The sequence below is a fragment of the Protopterus annectens genome, chromosome 1.part2 (assembly GCF_019279795.1).
Source record: "Protopterus annectens isolate FY-2018-M chromosome 1.part2, PAN1.0, whole genome shotgun sequence".
NCBI lineage: Eukaryota > Metazoa > Chordata > Ceratodontiformes > Protopteridae > Protopterus > Protopterus annectens.
In genome coordinates, this window is record NC_056727.1 from 1015697338 (window position 1) to 1015718249 (window position 20912).

Genomic DNA, 20912 nt, shown 5'->3' on the forward strand with positions numbered 1-20912 from the left:
TAGGGGCACCATGAGATCTGTAACAAATACTGATGTCACCATAGTAGCCAGTACTACACATGGCAACAAAACCAACTGCAGGAAATGTGCTGGGCCAGATGTATGTCCATATGACTCACACATGCCAGTCAGGGAGGTTCACATACCCAACAACACTCTCAGCCAGCAAGACAGGTGCAGACAAACACAAACAAAGGCTGTGCTAAGGACTCTGAATGATGGCTATGGGTAACCTCCCTCCCAAGCCTACATAGACAGACTACAGCAGGTCAGGCAGTGGTATGCTAATTATGAAGGGTAGGAAGTCAGAAACTATGTAGGTCAATCAAACCTAAGAATTGTAGTACACTGATATGCCTCTAGTCAGCATAATAGGTTAGAATACAGGATGTAATGGAGTACCCGACAAACCAGTACAGTCATAGCAAATGTGTACATGTCAGGTGTGCCCACCCCAGTCCTATGAAGAAATGTAGAAACAGTCAGGTGTGCCCCCCCCCAATCCTGTGTAGAACTGTAGAAACAGTCATATGTGCCCCACCACAATCCTGCGTAGAAATGTAGAATCAGTCAGGTGTGCCCCCCCCAATCCTATGTAGAAATGTAGTAACAATCAGGTGTGCCCCCCTCCAATCCGATGTAGACATGTAGTAACATGTATGTGTAGGTATAATACCAGTGGAGCACAGATGACCTGAGGTGGCCAAGGTAGCAGGATAGATTGTAGCATTTGTACAATGTTCAGGTATTTGTCTGTTAGATTGGTGTGTGTTTCATATTGTGAGAGAGTCATCAGTATGTATGCATGTTGAGGTATGACCTGGTGGCCATTGTCCACTGCTACCAATGACAGGGCCAAGTCCTCACAACTGCAGTGCCAAAGACAATTCCCCTCAGTATAACACATGCTAGCAGTAAGCCATTATAAATGTAGGGTGGTAATATGTGTCACTATCTGAAAGATGGACATGGCATGACTGTTGGGCTAGATATACAAGCAGTACACAGGGAAAAGTATCCCAGAGATACAGTATATAATGTGTAACCATGAAATGGACACACCCTTAGAATTGTACATACTGGTATGCATCCCATTATCTGTGCTTGTAGTAGGGAATACCGATGTCATCTGGCCGAACACTTACAAATCACAAAGGTGATAGGACTGATGTATTGGGAAATGGCTGATGTCCCTGCACAAGCCAGCATAACTGGAATGTCCCATGCATAGCTGTGAGTCAGATGCAAGTAGTTTCCATAGCGCATATGCACCCAGCTCACCCAAACACCACCCACAGGTACCTCTCCGGTCATATCCCTGCTGTTGGGAATGGGTACAATATGACCCTCACCTGTGTATGGCAAAAGCGAAAGAATGCAGCATGCAGTGCAGGTGTCCCATGTAGGTGTGGCCCTAGCTGTAATTAGCACCCTGCAAGCATCCACATCACCTGATCAATACTGATAGAAAGTATTGGCATGAACACCTAGCACACCTACACTGTCACCCCAGGGGAATTTACTGTATAGCAGTCTGGGACTGTAGGACTGACAGAATGCAACAGCCTGCTACAGCTGGCAGGCATCACCACTAAATGGTCTACAGGCCTCTGCAAAAGGCCCAGGTCTCACCCGTACTGCCAATGTATATTATGTCATGGCCACCCAAATAACAACATAACACACTCCATATAAGCCATATGCAAGGCCATGTGGACAAACCACAGTAACATGTCCACAATGTCCCACTGCATGAACTGTGGACCAACACTAAAACACAGCTATGATGAGGTGATAACTATAGGGAAAGTATCCGAGAATGTATGCATAATGTATGGACGAGGATAGAATAATAGAGGGGTGGGTGGGAGCATGGGCAGCATGGAATGTGCAAGGTCCGACACACAGCCATGTGCACATACTATCCCTGGCTGCAAACACAAAAATGGGTGGCTACAAACCTGCCTGTGCACCACATTGGGGTAATGTCCTGACTTATGACCTCTGCCTCTGGGTAACCTGTGGGAATCTGTACAGCTGTGAGGTATTGCCACAGCAAGATAAGGCCATACTGTCATATTGATGGATGTACAAGTATGGGATCCTCTGCCAGCACAGTACCAAGCTGCTGAACTGGATACACAGACCCAGCAGCAAGTGTATGCAGTTGTCCCTCCAGAATGGCATAACTTTCCATGAATATGTAGGCATCTGACCACAATATTGGACACAGCTGCATTCACCCTGTGTTCTGCAGGACATCAGTGTGAGCAAAAATGTCCACCTGACAGTATTTGAGGACATAAAACATCACAGTGTATAACAGTACACATGTCTGAATATCTCTGCTAACACCAGTACCATGTAGCGGAAGCAGCACAGACACAATCACCTACAGTACACACTATCCCTTGCACAGTGTGACCCCATATTGCCAACTGATCTACAGATATCCTGCAGAAACAGTTTGCTACCTGTAGGTGTAGAACACAAAGGTCTTCACTGGAGTACAAACTACCTGGAATGGATCCACACATTCAATACAGAAGGGCATACTGGGCATGTTCACACACTTAAACAAATGAAGCCCATGTCTCCCAACAACAGTAGACCATGCATATCTGACAGTTGCAGATGTTAGTGCATACACTCCTCAGTATGCACCAGTCATGCTTTGCACACACATTGGATAGGAATACGCACATATATCCAAGGACAACACACTATAATATGCAAAAAGTACACATACATAGATGTGTGGAAAAGAGTGACAGTGACAAAGAGCCTTCCATCATGAGGCCTGTCCCACCCAGCACACAGCCAAATGGCTAAAACCACATGATGTGTAAATGTCACTCACTGTAGAAATTAGCCACTGGTATCCTTCAGCATTACAGACTCTGTGGTGCAAGTGCTAGCTGTGCAACATGCCTGTACAAATCAGTACTCATCTAGCAGTTGTATACATGTACCTGCAGAATATAAACCTGTGTGTACCTTAGTGGGGTGTGTTTTCCTCTAGATGAATGGATTATGGCCCATACTCACACACTGCCCTTCCCATAGTCCTACTATGACAAGCCTGCTGATGTCATTCACTTTGAAATACACCTTTGGGAAACACGCAGCCCACTAATCTCTGTGGCGTGCCCTGTACCTGCATAATGCTGTAGTGTGATAAGCTAGTCATGTAGGAGTTTTAATCCCACACATTGCCACTGAGTGTGTCTCTGTCTGTATAAGGATCAATTCTTTTTAGGCTAGTCACACTCACTACAATTCAAATGCCCTACTTTGGCAAGGCTGCTGATGTCATTCAGTTTGAAATACATCTTTGGGAAATAAGTAGCCCAGTAATCTCTGTGGTGCATCCTATAACTGCATAATGCTGTGGTATGATAAACTAGCTATGTAGGAGTTTTAATCCCAGACATGTCAACCGTGTGTCTCTCTCTGTGTAGGAAGCAACACTTTTTAGGCTAGTCACACTCACTACAATTCAAATGCCCTACTTTGGCAAGGCTGCTGATGTCATTCACTTTGAAATACACCTTTGGGAAACAAGTAGCCCAGTAATTACTGTGGTGTGTCCTATAACAATGCAATGTTGTAGTGTGATATATTAGTTTTGTAGGGGTTCTATTCCCAGACATGGCAAGTGTTGATGTGTGTGTGTGTTTCTTTGTCTGTGTAGGGTACAATCCTTTTGAGGCCATTCACAGTCACTACAACTTCCATTGCCCTACTTTGGCAAGCCTGCCAATGTCATTCCCAGTGAAATTCACCTTTGGGAAAACCACAACCCAGTAATCTCTGTGGTGCATCCTATAACAGTGTAATGCTGTAGTGTTATGTAGTACGTTGCTAGGGGTTCTATTCCCACACATGGCAAGTGTGTTTTTCTGTGTAGTGTGCAATGCTTTTGAGGCCATTTACAGTCACTACAATCTCCATTGCCCTGCTTTGGCAAGCATGCCAATGTCATTCCCAGTGAAATACACCTTTGAGAAAGGAGTAAATCAGTAATCTCTGTGATGTGTCCTATAACAGTGTAATACTGTAGTGTGATATAAGACTTTGGTAGGGGTTCTATTCCCACTCATGGGAAGTGTGGATGTGTATTTCTTTGACTGTGTAGTGTGTAATGTTTTTGAGGCCATTCACAGTCACTACAACCTCCATTGCCCCACTTTGGCAAGCCTGCCGATGCCATTCTCAGTGAAGTACACCTTTGGGAAAGAAACAGCCCAGTAATCTCCGTGGTGTGTCCTATAACAGTGTAATACTGTTGTGTGAAATAGTATTTTGGTAGGGTTTCTATTCCCACACATGGCATGTGTGTGTGTTTGTGAAGGGTGCAATGCTTTTGAGGCCATTCACAGTCACTACAACCTCAATTGACCTTCTTTGGCAAGCCTGCTGATGTCATTCCCAGTGAAATACACCTTTGGGGAAGAAATACTCAAGTAATCTCTGTGGTGCATCCTATAACTGTGTAATGTTGTAGTGTGATAAACTAGTTAGGTAGGAATTCTAATCCTAGACATAGCAAATGTATGTGTGTGTCTGTGTTTGTCATTCGTATCCTGTGTGGAGGTGGCTGTGAGTGTGTAATAACTGGACTCATTGTGTAGCGGGTTTTGCAAATTACTTATATGGTGGCCCTATTATATGTCACAATGTCCACCTTACAAGGATAACAGATGTGAAATAGCTGAGAGGCTGGGGTGCCAATCCATACTCCTACATGTGACATCAAGGCCTGCCAAACAAAGTTAGCAACCCTTGTATTACCCAGGGAATACTCTCAACCCATGTCTCATACACAAAAACACTTGCCTAGGCAACAACCACTATATTGGTGGTACCCTGCATATTGCCCACAGATATTAACCATGGTGTGATCGCAGTGGACTACAGAGGGCATGACACCCTGTCCATCAGTACAATAAGCACGTACATGCAGACAGTGTGCCTTCACTATGTTCCCCACTGGACATCTGCAACAATGGTGGTGCCATCAAATGTGACCCACAAAGGACATACCATGCCTTAAACACATGCCCTATATGGACAGATGCCACTGACACCAGGGAATACCTGTATCATGCTATAAATGTAGGTGCAGGGTCAACCAGCTCTTCATTACCAGTTCCCATCACATGAGGCCAGGACTGGCACATTTGATGATAACAATCTGTGTACACAACATGGACCAGACACCCCATGTACAGTTCCACATGTCACTGTATATGCATGTGGCACATGTGGACATCCCAGACAGCATCCATGTCACGGACTAAAGAACACATACATGGAAAGCATTGCACAGCAGTGACCACACACAATAGTTACCCAGGTGACTGGATGATGAATACAGTACCCACCTGTATGGGCCACTCCAGATACTACACCCCCTGAGCCACACTGCAGACCATTGACATGTGGCCTGATGCCAAGGTATACCCTTCACCTAGATTTGTATAGCTTTCTGGCACAGACAACCACTACACATCGGTGAAGCAATGCACACATGCATGTCAGTACTGGCACCCTGTGTCTGTATGTGTGTGGTGTATGATGCTTTTGACCACATTCACACTCACTACAACTCATTGGCATACTGAAGCATGCTGTCTGATGTCAAACACCTTCACATACCCTTTGCCCATACAACCTCTGGATAACCCCTGTGATGCATGTGATACCTGCACATTACTGTATTGTGGCAAACTAACTAGTTAGGAAGTGTATTCCTGACCCTGTCAAGTGTGTCAATGTGTGTGAGTCCCTGAGGGGTGTGGCTGTGTTGATGCTGACACCTGTTCATGTGGACAAGCACGTGTACTACACCTACTGTATCGCTACCATATCACTGTTGCAGATGTCACTCACTATCACATATACATTTGGACAGCTCCTCAACATGTAAGCTATGTGGCACATGCAATAACTACATAGACATGTGATAGCAATACATAGTCAGTCAGAGGTTTAAAACCCTGTACTGGTAGGTGTATGTCACAAACATGCTTAGGTTTTACTCTCCCACCCACTCCCTGACTTACTTTGTCTTTGTCTGTCTCTATCACCCTCTCTCCAGTGGATGTGGAGAACTACACCTGCTTTGCTTAGGCAGCAGCTTGTGTTTTGTAAGTGATGCTCATGATCAGCTGATGGCCTCTGCATGAATTGCAGCCCTCCTCTAGCTGATTGCATGTGGAACAGCTTTGGTAACATTCCCATAGCCAATTGAAGGGAAACATACTCCAATATCTAGGAACATCATGTTGGTGTTGGGCCTTTCATTCACTGTGAGCAGGACATAGATCTGTTTTTTGCCAAACAGCATCACAGATGGATTTGGGATTTACCTCTAACAACATACACTGTGGAAACAGGCCAACACACAGGAGGGGGATGTGCCTGACATGACTACAGAATGTATGTGTTGCTATTCCTCATTTGGATTAATGTTGGTTTAAAAGGGTGTGTGCGGATATGGGTGATCTACATGTTTTAATACCTGTCATGACAGTGCTATGTATTTGAGAAAACCACCATCTGTAGGGTCATCTGTAGACTGGGCAGTGTGTAGTGCCTTTTGTTTCTTGTGTTACTCACAGAACACCTATCTGAGAACTGCAGAAGCATAGTGTGAGAATTGCAGTCAGTACACAGTGACAGCCATGAGAGTTACTGAGTTCATAGCCCTCATAGGACATATGTCACAACAAACCCTGTTACAACATTAAATGTATGAGGTTATCACATCAACATGTCAATATTGGCTCTGTGTTTGTGCCTCCAGCCACAACTCTGTCAACCTTTGTACATATGTCATGCAGTAAGAGGTGCATATGTTCTGTACACCATTTCTATTGACATCATATCTGATAACAAGCCAGCGAGATATCAGACTGCTACACATTAACTAAAATCAGAAGAACAGGTCACACTCTTAGCTGGATGATGTTCTTTATTTAGCACTTTCATCAGTTAATAAAACAATGACTTCTTCAGAATGTTGTTGTAACACACTTTACATCGACCTTAAATACTACCATGTGTTTAATCAATTAAGTGAATTAACTTTCCCTCCAAAAACATTTATAAAACATTTTTAAAGCCATACCCCCTGTAAAAATGTTGCTGATGTTGTTTCATAACAAAAATTACAAAACCGCATAGTTTGTATATATGCACACATTCCTTAAAAGCAATTCATATAAAATATATATTTTGCTACAATTATTAAAGAAGATTAATTAAAAAACTAAAAAACTAAGTGAATAACCAAACAAGATATGAGACAGAATAACCAATATATACTTAAAATATATATGTTGTTCTATTATTATTACAAATGGTAATCTGATTTTAACTTGAGGTAACTAGATAAAGAAACTAGCTCATTTAATCCAGGGGGGCTAGTGGCATTAACCCTTAGTTGCCACATAATTTCCTTGAACTCTAAGCATAGGTCATTTGGTCCCCCTTCTAACTGTATTCTAGATGTTCAAGTATTGTAAATTTAAAATAATGCTCTGGAAATTTAGTAATATGCTTAGCAAGGGCGTTATTGATGTGCCCCTTCCCAACGTCATACATATGCTGATATATCCACAATCTGAAGGGGTTTTTGTCTTTCTAATGTAGAATCTATTGCAGATTTGACATAGTGCAATATAGACTACATGTTTAGTACCACAGTTATTTCTCTGTGTTGATTTCACTATACCATACCCTGGAATATTCACTCTGTCACCCTCTAGGATAAATTTACACTGCGAACAATGTCCACATTTCCTAGTGTGCCCAATAGTGTAAGATCCTACCCTCACCTTACTCCTTTCTAACATATTCTTAAGACTGATGTCTTTTTTGTACACTACTAGTGGTTTACTACCCACTGCATTACCTATTTGTTCATCATGTTGTTGGATAAACCATTTCTTAAAAAGGACGTCCATAAATAGGGAAAACTGTGGGGTATATGTCAGGATGACTGCTACACAAGTTATGTATAGTAGGGGTTATATTTCAGGACATAACCTGGGCATTCTGTGGTTGTGTGTACATTACTGAGGTCTGTGTACTTATGGTGATCATCAACAGTGTGTGTACCTTGCAAATATGTACCTTGGCCTGTGTACAGACTGTGGTGGATGTCATTGTTCTTGGTCCTGTTCTATCTGATCTTACATGCTGCTCCAGTGTATGGTACCCTATCGGCTTACATGTTTGTAGGGCCAAACACACACATGTCCCATAACACAGGCAGGCATAGGACCACACTGTTTAATGGCCCAGTATATGTAGGGTTAGTGTGTGAGTGGCACATGTGAGGATGATGTTGATCAGACAGTCCATATACTGTAATATTCAGTTAGCTTACCATATGTGGCTGTGGCTGTGTTCACATTGGTTGTAGGTATGCACTTTCACACAGGTGTCTGTTACTCTGTACTGTGACATGCCTGTAGAGCCTGCTATATTTGCAGGTACATGTTTATTCCCCCATAAGAAATGTAGGCCAGTGTTGTAGCAGTCTGCTTGTAGTTTTCACAGTGCTTTGTTACATGCCTAGCAGCTTAGTGTACTTACCCAGTGTGATGTTATGTCCAGATATTTGCCAGATGTATTGCTGCCAGGCCACCATAACTGGCATGTATATCTGACAAAGTAGTGGGAAGCTGTACAGATGTATGTCACTAACTAGTGGGTAGTGTGTGGCCATGTGACCTCTGCACCAGCGGTTATTATGTGTCAGGACAGACAGGAGTGTGTGAATGCATAACCTATGTGGGCATATGTATTCCAGTATTTACATGATATACCCATCTACATGGCTGTTAACATCCACATTGTCAGGCTTGGTCCACATGTCTTGCATTAAGGGGTTCTGTGTATACCTCTGGACTGACCAGAGTGTGTCAGACTGTCCACATTTATTGGCCATATCTCTGCTGTAGTCCACAGCATCATTACTGTGCTAACAGTGATAATGTACAATGATGTCCTTAGAATGTCTGTCAGTAGCCAGTGGTGCACATGCTAAAAGCAGATGTGACCTCCCACACACAACATGTCTGTTAAGACAACCCCTATCAAAGTAGCAACAGTCTACATATAGGATCTATATTAGATCACCGAACGCTTAAAAAATCGACCCTATGTAAGCAAAAGCTTGCAATTTCAAACTGTCAGAACACCGATTTTTTTCCTAGGGAAACAAATCGCTGTTCCAACTAAAAAATAAATAAATAAAATACTTTAAACATTACATATACCAACTCTGAGACCGCACTACAGTGCCAAAAATAGCAAAGTAACGAAGCGGCCAACCAAATTCTTTCCCAGGGAATGAATTTGCTTAAAAGCCGCTACGGTATTTTGCCATTTCAGGCTTTTGAGTTCAAACAAGACGCATTCGAAAGAATGCGTGTGAGGTCTTCTAATAGGGAACCTACATATATCCCTGCAATACATACCTAACATCACCTTGCACTAAGAGGATGGGACTATTGTGTCTGAGGTAGGACTCCACTCCATGTTGTGGACATATGGTGAACATATATGTACATATAATTATCCATATATCTATATAGATATATACACATATACATATCGACATACATAGATGGATATATATGTGTGTATATGTGTGTATATATATATATATATATATATATATATATATATATATATTTATATATATATATATATATATATATATATATATATTTATTCATATATATATATATATATATAGGTCCCCTACAAAATCCTGAATGCACAGAATCCTGACGCCCAAAATACCATGACGAAAAGCCAAAAACCCCACATTACCGAAACGTTGAAAGTGCGTAATTCAAAATCGTGAAACTAATACATACATACAGCACACACACAAACATGCACACACCCTCCCCCCATAACCAAACAAACCACCCTATACTAAAGATAAGCAGGGGGGAATTCGCCCCCCTGCACCCCTATGTGGGGGGCTGTGCCCCCCACACCACCCTACTTTATTATTCTAACTCCGAGATCGCACAAACATATACACAAGGCAAAATCACACCTACACATTACAGTCCCACACACACACACACACACACACACACACACACACATGCAAACACACACACCACAGTCACAACACACACTTACACACCCTAAAGCCCCTCACAAACACACTTACACACACATACTTACCTGAAATGCAACACCAGAAGTGCTAACTGAAAATCCCTTAACATCGGGATTTTGAATTTCATGCTTCTGGTCTGTCGCTAATGTGGGGTTTTGGGCTTTTCGTCTCGGTATTTTGGGCATCAGGATTCTGTGCGTTCAGGATTCCGTAGGGGACCCATATATATATATATATATATATATATATATATATATATATATATATATATACACATGTACATATAAACACTCAAATATATACATATACACTGCAATATATGTCAACAGATATACAGATATAGATACATATGGACATATACTTACGGATATCATATATATTGACAGTAATAGGTATATCAGAATAGATATGTATGCACATATAGTTGTAGATATATATATAAATATATATATACACATAAATAGGCATATCTGTACACATAGGATGTGCATACATATATAGCTATATATATATATATATATATATATATATATATATATATATATATATATACAAAGAGATCTACACATGGCCATATATATGATGCACTATACAGATGTGTATACAGACATATGTATGAATATACATGTGTATGTACAAGTAGACATATATCCATATTCCTGTCATGTGTACACATCACGGTTGTGTCTACCTTTCAAAATGTATCTCACCGTATGTATCTGATATGTGTACATTATGATAAAGCAACATATGTGATGCAACAGTCATATTAATAACAAGTACTACACAATTCTGGAAGTAAAGGCAATTGTTCAATACTAATCAATATGTGTATTGACAGATATATTGGAAAAACAACAGCTGTCTTCACAGTGGTCATGGTGTAGTGGTTAAGTGTTGTGACTATAGTGTACAGGGTTCTGGGTTCAAGCCTCCAAGGGCTATTCATTTTGTTGCTAGGCAGAAAAAGGGCTGTCAGATACAGAGTGGTTAAGGCAGTTTTGAGCAGCTTTAAGCATGTTTGCGCGGTTTTGCACAAGGCTAAGTGGTGCTAACCTATGGGTAAATGTGCGGGCACTTACACAGTTTAGGCTTCACTCACCAGTGCACAAATCAGCTTAGCTGTTATATTGAAGCAATGTTGATACCTGCGAAGCATGGTTTAGCCCTGGTAACCAGTTCTCACCACCCAGTCCAATAACATAGTAGGGTAATGACATCTGTAATAAGTGTATGTATATAATGCCATGTACAATACACGCTCCTATGTGCTGTCATTACAGTAGCAAGGGGTGCGAGTGTCATGTCTGGGACACACAAGTATATGAGGCTTATACAGCACTGTTATCCATGTGAATGTGTTACATACAGGGGTAGTAGCCCAGGATACATGCTGTCACACTGGCATGTAGTGTATCATGGCGGTACTACTGTTGACAATGCTTTCCCAGGCAAGAGTAGAGTGCTAAATGTAGTACTGAAACAGGCACACCTGCAGGCATAGCTGGACTCTGAGGCCTCCCTGTTGTGTCCCTGGTGTGTGAGCTGTGTCACAGTACATATCCCCTATTGGATAATGATCCGACATGTGGAATGTAAGTGTAGAGTACCGTCTGTACAGCACATGTTAGTGAGGGCTTCCAACATGTAGTTATGGCATAATTATTGTTGTCAAATGTCTATCTGTCAACACATTCATCCTACTGCATAGCTACTTGCAAGCTGATGACTGTCAGTCCCTGTACAGATGTGCAGATGGCAGGTATCCAGCTGGGATATGTACAGACAACCTATGCTTGATTGACACTGACATGTCTGTCCAGCTGTGTAAGAACTGGCACATATAGGAGACAACACCCTGTATGCACCACATGCCATGGGTACCTCCTCTACACTACCACAATCAACAGAACATGCTTGGGTACAGGTCTCCATTACAGACACTAACCTTATGTTGTAATACATGTTGCATACATGTCAACTTGATCACCTCAGTGGCCATATGCAGGAAGCACCCAAAGGATTGGCTGATGCATATCACTCTCACCTTGAGGGTCACCACAGTGGTGTCTGTTGATAGATTGCCTGCTGCCACATTGCAGGTGGCAAGATATCACTGTACACGCATCACCTACACAACTCATCTCTCCATGGACAATAGCTAGGTAAACAACTATGACCACTTGCAGTGATGCACCCCAGTACTGACATGTGTGTACATGTGCATTACTGAGGATAGCAGTGCCTGTGTGTTAGCACACCTGTACTTGGGAATTCCATGAAGGCCTTCACAAACACCACAACACCCACTGCTATAGTCAGTTGTGGCTGCTGCTGTATGGTACATTACATGTACCCTGTTATGCTCCTCTCCCTACTGGCTACATGAGCCTTGCAGTACCAGCACAACAGTGTTGTACAAATAGGTTGATAGGCATGAGATACCCATTGAGTTCTGGCAAGTGTGTGTATGTGTGCATGTCCATATATCTGTAGGGTACAGCATTCTGAGGCCACATACTCCTATTACAATACCCATTGCCACAGAGTAGTACAGAGACTGTTGTTGCTGCCCATAGGTGAGGCATGAGAATGCAACACCCTACTATGCCTGTGGCATGTGCATTAGATGCATATCCCTGTAGTACCACTGTTGGATATACAGTGGGTTGTAACGCACTCATGGGCAATGTGTAATGGTGAGTATGTCAGAGTGTCATTATGGGTTGCAGGGAGTATAATATCTACTGGGGGATGTAGGTGCTGTGTACACTGTCATTACACCAAGGTACACCCGGTATATGTCTCATGTACCACTTTATGGTGACCAATGTCACCATCAACCATACAGGTAAATGATGCCACAATCCAGCCCAGTTATTCATGTGCTGTGTGCAGCCTACCTGTAACACATTGGACACACGGTCAAGTTAGTTAGCAGCGATAGGCCCAGGTCTCTCGGATGTGTGTCTGCCTGTTATGTGTCTGTTAATGTGTATATGAAGGTATGTCACACTATGTATTGTCCATATACACCCAGTACACCCCCCATTAGCATACTGTACATGTCTGGGGATGTTCTATATGTAACATGTAACCTGGAACACACCTCATCCTAAACGCTGTGTGGTGTGTGTAAAGAAAGCCACACACTTCAGTAGCACTACATTCCTAGGTAGGGATCTAGCCCCAGTGTTGCCAAGTAAGAGTGTGTGTGTATGTGGATGGGTCTACATCAGGTTGTAGATTATACACATCCCAGCGGGTCACCTGTCCATGTAGCACAGGCTACAAACCAGTGATATGTGTTCAACTGTAGCCCAGATATGTCACAGCCATGGTGTCACCACAGTGCCATACCCCATGTGGAATATGACTGCAGACCAATCTCCTGCTGACACATGTACACCTACAACACAAATGGATAACATTATGGGGACCACAATCAACCAGTGTTACTAACAGCTATAATGCATCATTGCTGGACGGCTACACTACCTGACATGTATGTATTAAACTTTACTCCTGACAACATGTTACACTGCAGTACTTTGGTACACTGTAGTACAGTCACTGTGTACGTCAGAACCATATTAGCCTGTCCCTGTATTGATGTTATGGATGACAGGGATGTGGTGCAGGTATCATCATATGCACAGAGTGTGTTGTTGGTTTGCCAGAGGCCAAGGGTAGGCCATACATTTGACACCATGTGTGTGAGTGAGGGGTGTAATGAGGTGAACTGGGCATGGTAATGTGGTGTGTGTAGGTATGGGGTTACCCTAGGTGTGTTCGTATACTGTGTGGATATGCATGCGCACAGTTCTGCCATGTGGCTGCCCTACACAGGTGTTTATAGACAGCTGCAAACCATACCTGGCAGGGTGTGCAGTTCACTGCCTCCGGCCTCAGACACATGGATTGTGCCTGCCAGGGGTTCCATGGGTACGTCCATGTACAGGCCTCGATGTGCTACTCTCCCTGATGATGACAGATGTCAGCTGAAACCAGGTCCCTCCTTGGACTGGCAAGGACCACGTGCTTGTGGCCTTCTGTGGTTTGATGTGGACAGCACCCCCCCACAGTGCCAGGGATGGTACTGCCACTACGGGAGCCCCTTGGTCTCCTAGCATGTCCACATTGACTGCCAGCTGTTGGTGTTGCTGGCCTAAGTCCACGCGGCTGTCCCACCACATGTTCAAGCATGGACAAACCAATGTTGATGAGGGCCATCATCTCACCAGACCATCTATTCATGAGCTCAGTATAAGCACGGATGGCACCAGACAGTTCATGGAAGTTGTCCTTTGCAGATGTGAGAGCAGCCATCTGCAGCCTCAGGCCTTGTCTGGTGTAACATTCCATACGTGTCTGCGCCACCACGACACCCTGAAACATGCACCTGGTGGTACCAGTTTTTGTGTATCTGCCAGGGACATGATGACCAGCAGCCCTACCATGAGCACCCTGGACATTTGCATATGTGGTGCCCTGCCGGACATCTGGCTATGCCTGCTGTGACCAGACACAGTAAAAATGGTTACCACACTCTCTTGTGCACTGCCACCAAATGCCAGCTGTCCTCCGCTATGGCCACTGGTGATGGGGTATGTACAGGCACTGAAACTGTGTGTGGGGTTGGGGTGGCTAAATGGGGGATGTCAAATGATGGCGCTGTTTCGGCCCCTGACAGCCTCACTTGTGCCTCAAGAGTACTATCATCATCTTCGGTGTCTGTATGGACACCAATATCAGATTGCATGCAGGAGGGACCCTGACCCACCTCGCCACCTGTGGAGGAAAACAAGAAATGCACTTTAAGACCTATACAGCATTACATAACAGTATACACACACACACACACACACACACACACACACACACACACACACACACACACACACACACACACACCACACACACACACACACGCACACACACACACACACACACACACACACACACACACACACACACAGCCTTAATACCTACCTGTCCGGACTTTAAAGGCAGTCCCATGTTTATTTTCATGCGTTCTCCATCCTGCACCACACTAGGTAACATACACTCATTAATACCAATCATTAACATATCATTCCTAGACAAGTTATCACAACACAAGACCTGTTACTCCATTACCTCCCTGACCTGAGTGGAGTGGTTTTACATGGCCTCACTACTGTCATTCAGTGTTCACCCTGTGTATGTCCAGACATTGTGAGCATGGCCTCTATATGTGAGGGGCTACTATATTCACTCCATAATATCATGCACTGGAGTGCCATGTGTAAGTATTGCTCAATGCTTGCCAGATATGCTGCTCAATCAACCTGTCATGTGACAACTGTAATATATGGATACACTCCCTGGTGTTGTCTAGTAATTCCTCAATGCATCTGTAGTGCTGCACACATGGGTGGTCAGTCACCTCTCTGATGAATGCGATATTAAGGGTATAACCCATGTCTACCTTCCCTCCCAATGCATGTTCCATGCTACAGACCTTATTATACTATCAGCTGTCCTGTGATTACATACACGACAAGTATTCCTGGTGTGTCATATGTCAGTCCATGTCCATGTACTGCACAATCCCAAAGGGAAGTACTGCTGTATTAACAACCCCACAATCACATATGTGCATACATGGACACCCACACAAACACACATGCACACACGTATCCTACATGCATCAACCTCCCTCCATTTCACTAGAGTCACCCTACAGACAAAATAACCACCCAGCAACACACACACACACACACACACACACACATGCACACACACACACACACGTGCACACACGCACACACACGCACGCACATGCACACACATACACACACATACACACACACACACACACACACACACACACACACACACACACACACACATACAGGTGAGGTTGCACAATGATAGTACTCACAGTTCTCCTATTACCCATTTGTCAACATGCATAACATATGGTACACAACAGCATGCAGTGCAGTGCAGCTATAGTCAATCCATGCTAGCAACAGTATACATGTGTGTGATGCATGTGCTGTGTTAGTAGGTGATGCCCTTTCCCCTGGATACCACTGCACCCATGTACACAGTTTTGCTTTGCACCTATTCTGCACCCTGCCATGTACTGTGCACCAAACCTCACAGGTGTACAACCCATTGCTGAATGTGTAGTACTGTGTCAGTTATGTCAGCTCTAATGCTCACAGCCCCTATGTTTTTCAGTAGCACATACCTGAGATGTTATGTGGACAGATTTCATTTGTGAATGCCTGATGTCTGGTTTACAGATCTCAACATCAGCAGACCATGTATGACCAATCTAATACTATTACACTGACAACCGTCAGAGCATACCATGGCTATGGGCAGTGTACACAACCTTATTGATATGACGCACCTTCTTTGATCTGCCATGGGACCACATCACCGCATATATTAACAGTACATGACCCTGATATGTGACATATGTCCTGTACATTTACATGCAGTGTCTACGGAATGTGTTAGGTGTGCGGATACTGACTGCAATGCATACACTCCGTGTGTCTGTATGTGTCCACACCCTTATCATGACGGTTTGTTCCACCTATTGTTATGTGTACTACAGCTGTCACTACTCCTGGCAGGTGTATACTAGCCTGGGTCATCTGCATTTTATTTTTTTTTATTTTTATTTTACATTTTTTTACCGTGATAGTCTGAGTGGACAGAGGTCCATTTTCAGCAGAGGCCCGGGGAGAAAAGCTCCAAGTATTATTTACAGAACAGGTAAAGCAAAAAAGCTCCAAGTATAATTTCCAAAATAGTTGAAGGAAAAGTACAATGCAGGGTCTATGTTACACATAACAGTTTCATTTATACAACAATCTTATGAAAATATCAAGTAAGTATAAAGTCATGACACAAAGGAATAGGTAAAGGCAATATTTTTTGTTCAGACAGTAATTACAGTTGTCCATGTAAGTAACATACAGCTAGCATAGGGATTGTTGTTGCTTTAAAAAGGTTGAGAATGTTAACTAATACAGTGAAGTTTATAGAGATTTAAAGGTTTATTCCTTTAGAGGACGGTAGTTGCTAGTTTTGACAGAGAAGCTAGCAGTTTGTGTTCAGTCTGCCCTACACATGTCTCCCAAATCTGCATGATTGCAAGGTCTACACATATTCACATCCCTTGGTGTTCACACACTGCCATCACTATTGCTGTGGGGGTAGGGTTACATCTGCCACAGTTCCTGAACCTGACTGTGTGCAGATACAGCCATTCTAAGCATCCTTAGAATCCCTGCTGCAGTGCACTGGTGTGTCATGCTGACACCCCCTCCCCACCTTCAGCCTTTTTGCAGATGCTTGACAATTAAGGCCTACACATGTGTGTCAGTTTGCAGTGTCCCATACACTGAACACCACGTGTTACAGCCTAGCCTCAATTGATAATGTGGACCACAGTAATACATTATGCCGTAGTGTAACTCTGTAACATTTGCCATTGTACTACTGGTATATATATATATATATATATATATATATATATATATATATATATATATATATATATATATATATATGGATATATATATATGTATATATACTGTTGTTGCATTGTATATGGGTGATGTTTCACACATGTCCCTACTGTAGGCCATGTCTCCCACCATTATTTTACTCCCTGTGTACACATTCCACAATGACAAGATGTTAGTTATCTTGCAGGTGTCTGACATACCCTTCCAATACCCTATTATGGTCACTACTGTGATGCCATGCATTTAACAGCAACAATATGTGCACATGTACAGCATGCATTCTGGGTACGTGTGTTAGATGTGTGCATGGAATATACCATAGCCATTACATGCCCAGTGTATTAGCAAGCATCGACATAAACCATACACACCAGCCACAGGCTGCTGCCTTGGTAGTATACCGGAGGAACCTACATAAGAGAGTGAGAAATGCGAAGTCAGTAGCCACACCTGTGGCATTGCTACAGGGTGGGTGCAGCATTACAGTACATCAACAGTACATGTCCACAGTACTACCATGTATGCACATCTCTTTATTACTACTAAGCAGCAACAAACTATATCTATGACATGTCAGATATGCATGATCTACCTGTACAGATGCGGATGCATATGAAACAGTTGTCTACTTATGTGCCCTTCAGCCTTACCTGCAATCTCCTCAGCCGGTATATGGGTAGCACCCACCTCCACAATGGTGTCCAGCAGTTGTTGGCTATGCGGATGGGCAGGTGCCACAAGGCTGGCGAGGAGTTGCTCAACACGTGTCAGGGGGGATGGATGGCCTGCCCCCACCCATTGCGAGGTGATCCCCCAGACTGCAGCAGCGTGCTGATGGACATTGCAAATCAGGTCAGAACAATGATGCCAGACCTGCTCATAACTACGGTTATGCAGTCTGACATCATTGACCCTGTGAACTAGGTCGTTCCACAGGGCGGCCCGCTGCTGATGCTCATGGGTGGCCCGGCCAAACAGGACAAGGTAGTGCTGGATTAGGTAGTTTAGCACTATTTAATTCTCAGCAGCTGAGTAAGCAGGGAGCTGTCCATGTGACATCTTTCCTGAAAGACAAAGATGGAAACAGGTCTGAGAAACTCATACAGGAAGGTTACCACAATTCTTAATACACATCTGTCACCCACCACCATATCAGTGACAACAAACTGCACACAGAACTCAGTAGGTATGGCTACTGCTTACCTACCAGTGGGACAGATATTGTATTGTACCACACTTTGTGCTATGTGTTTGTAGCCATGTTCCCTGTGTGGACACTATCATTGCTGGCCTATTACAGACTATTCACCTGCTTGCCATTGCCAGGGTGACTATAGTTCCATATATGCCTGTGGTATGCTTGCTATGTGATTGCTGCACATCTGACATTCTGTGTTATTGGGGTATCTATGCATGCTGTTGGACATATTTCCAGATTTGTGTAGAGTATTACTACCCACATATGTTCTATAACAGTGACACAATAGCATTTTTAGGGAATATTTGCCAGCAGAACCACCTCTCCAAACTCATCTGCCCATGTTACCAGACCACATCACATGTAGGACCCACCTTGGGGCCTCCACATGTACTGGTCCAGCACTACCTTCAGGTGGAACCACCTCAGGGGATGGTGTCCCCCCTGGGGACACACACAGACATGATTTTGTCCCCTGAGTTCAGGTCCAGGGTCTGTTCCATAGCAGGCTCCACAGACACACGTGGGATGTGCTACATCACCTTGAGGCACCCAGTACACATTCACAGGGTCCACATGCTCCTCCTGTTCAGCCTCCAGGCCAGGCACCTCCGGGACCTGGACTGCTGTTGTGAGTAGCAGTGGGTGGGAGGCTTGTTCCCATTATGTTCATATTGGGGCCCATGAGGCTTCCATATCGCAGACCACAGACACCATCCAGGGTGTTTACCCACCTCATGTGTCACATACCAACCCTGCAAGCTGTCCTCCAAATCTACCAACCCAGACCACCTCCACAACTATACCTGCCATACTTCCCCATATTCCCATTCCCTACTTCACAGACAAGGGCAATGTGGTCCCAACAAGGGGTTCAGATATGACATACCCATCCATGTTGCACACACTGACAGCTGTATATATCTGTGTGTATTGCTATGTGTGCTGTTCCCTCGCACATAGCATGCAGCACTGTGGTGGTAATATAGAGAACATGTATTTACATACATATATGTGTGTGTGTGTGTGTTTGTATATATGTAGACGTGCATATAGATATATATCTATATATGTGTAGATATATATGATGCATATATGTGTTTATATATATGTCTACATATGGGTATCTGTATATCTGTGGACATACATGTAGATATGTGTATATATATATATATATATATATATATATATATATATATATATATATATATATATATATATATACCTACAGATGGGGTGCATTCAGACATCAGGTCCACAATCTCAAAACACCTTAATCCACAGCTGAACTGTTCTACCTTGCTACAACACAGACAGGTACCACATATGGACACAGCCTAACATTAGTGGGGCATATGTAGGGCTAGATTGAATGTAACCCTATTACACACTTATGGCATTCCAGCATGCTACAATACAGGTTAACCTGAGTATCCTGCAAGTGGTGGACTGTGGAACCCACGTGTCCATCATTATGGCATTACTTCCACCAGCAGCTATTGGCCACAATAATATACATGCTTCCCATTACACAACACACACTATGTTGGCTTACATCTTATCGGTCAGTGCTGCTCTGCACAGTTGACAGGTATGGCCCACTACCCACAGGGACAGACTCTATTGTCCTTAGCAGTTGTTCATCTGAACATCATTACAACAGCAACACCTGATGGCACATATAAATCATTCCACTTTATCTATCTCATTATTATGGACCAAGTACTACAGTCAATTACATGCATATATACTTCACATACCTGTTGTGGGAGTGATGTCTCTTCTGGATAGTTTCCTGGACAGATGTTTCTTTTTTATTTTTGTTGTGTTTTTTTTTTCTTTTGTCTCTCTCTCTCTCTCTCTCTGTGTGTTCCAGCCTCTGTCCTCCACCTACATACCAGACTTTGTCCATATGACATGCTGTCAGGGGTTTTTATGTAGTGGCCTGTGAGTATGTCATGCTGCCATTCCTGCCATCATTTTACTGCTGTTGTGGCCCCCACACATATTGTGGGGTTGGGAC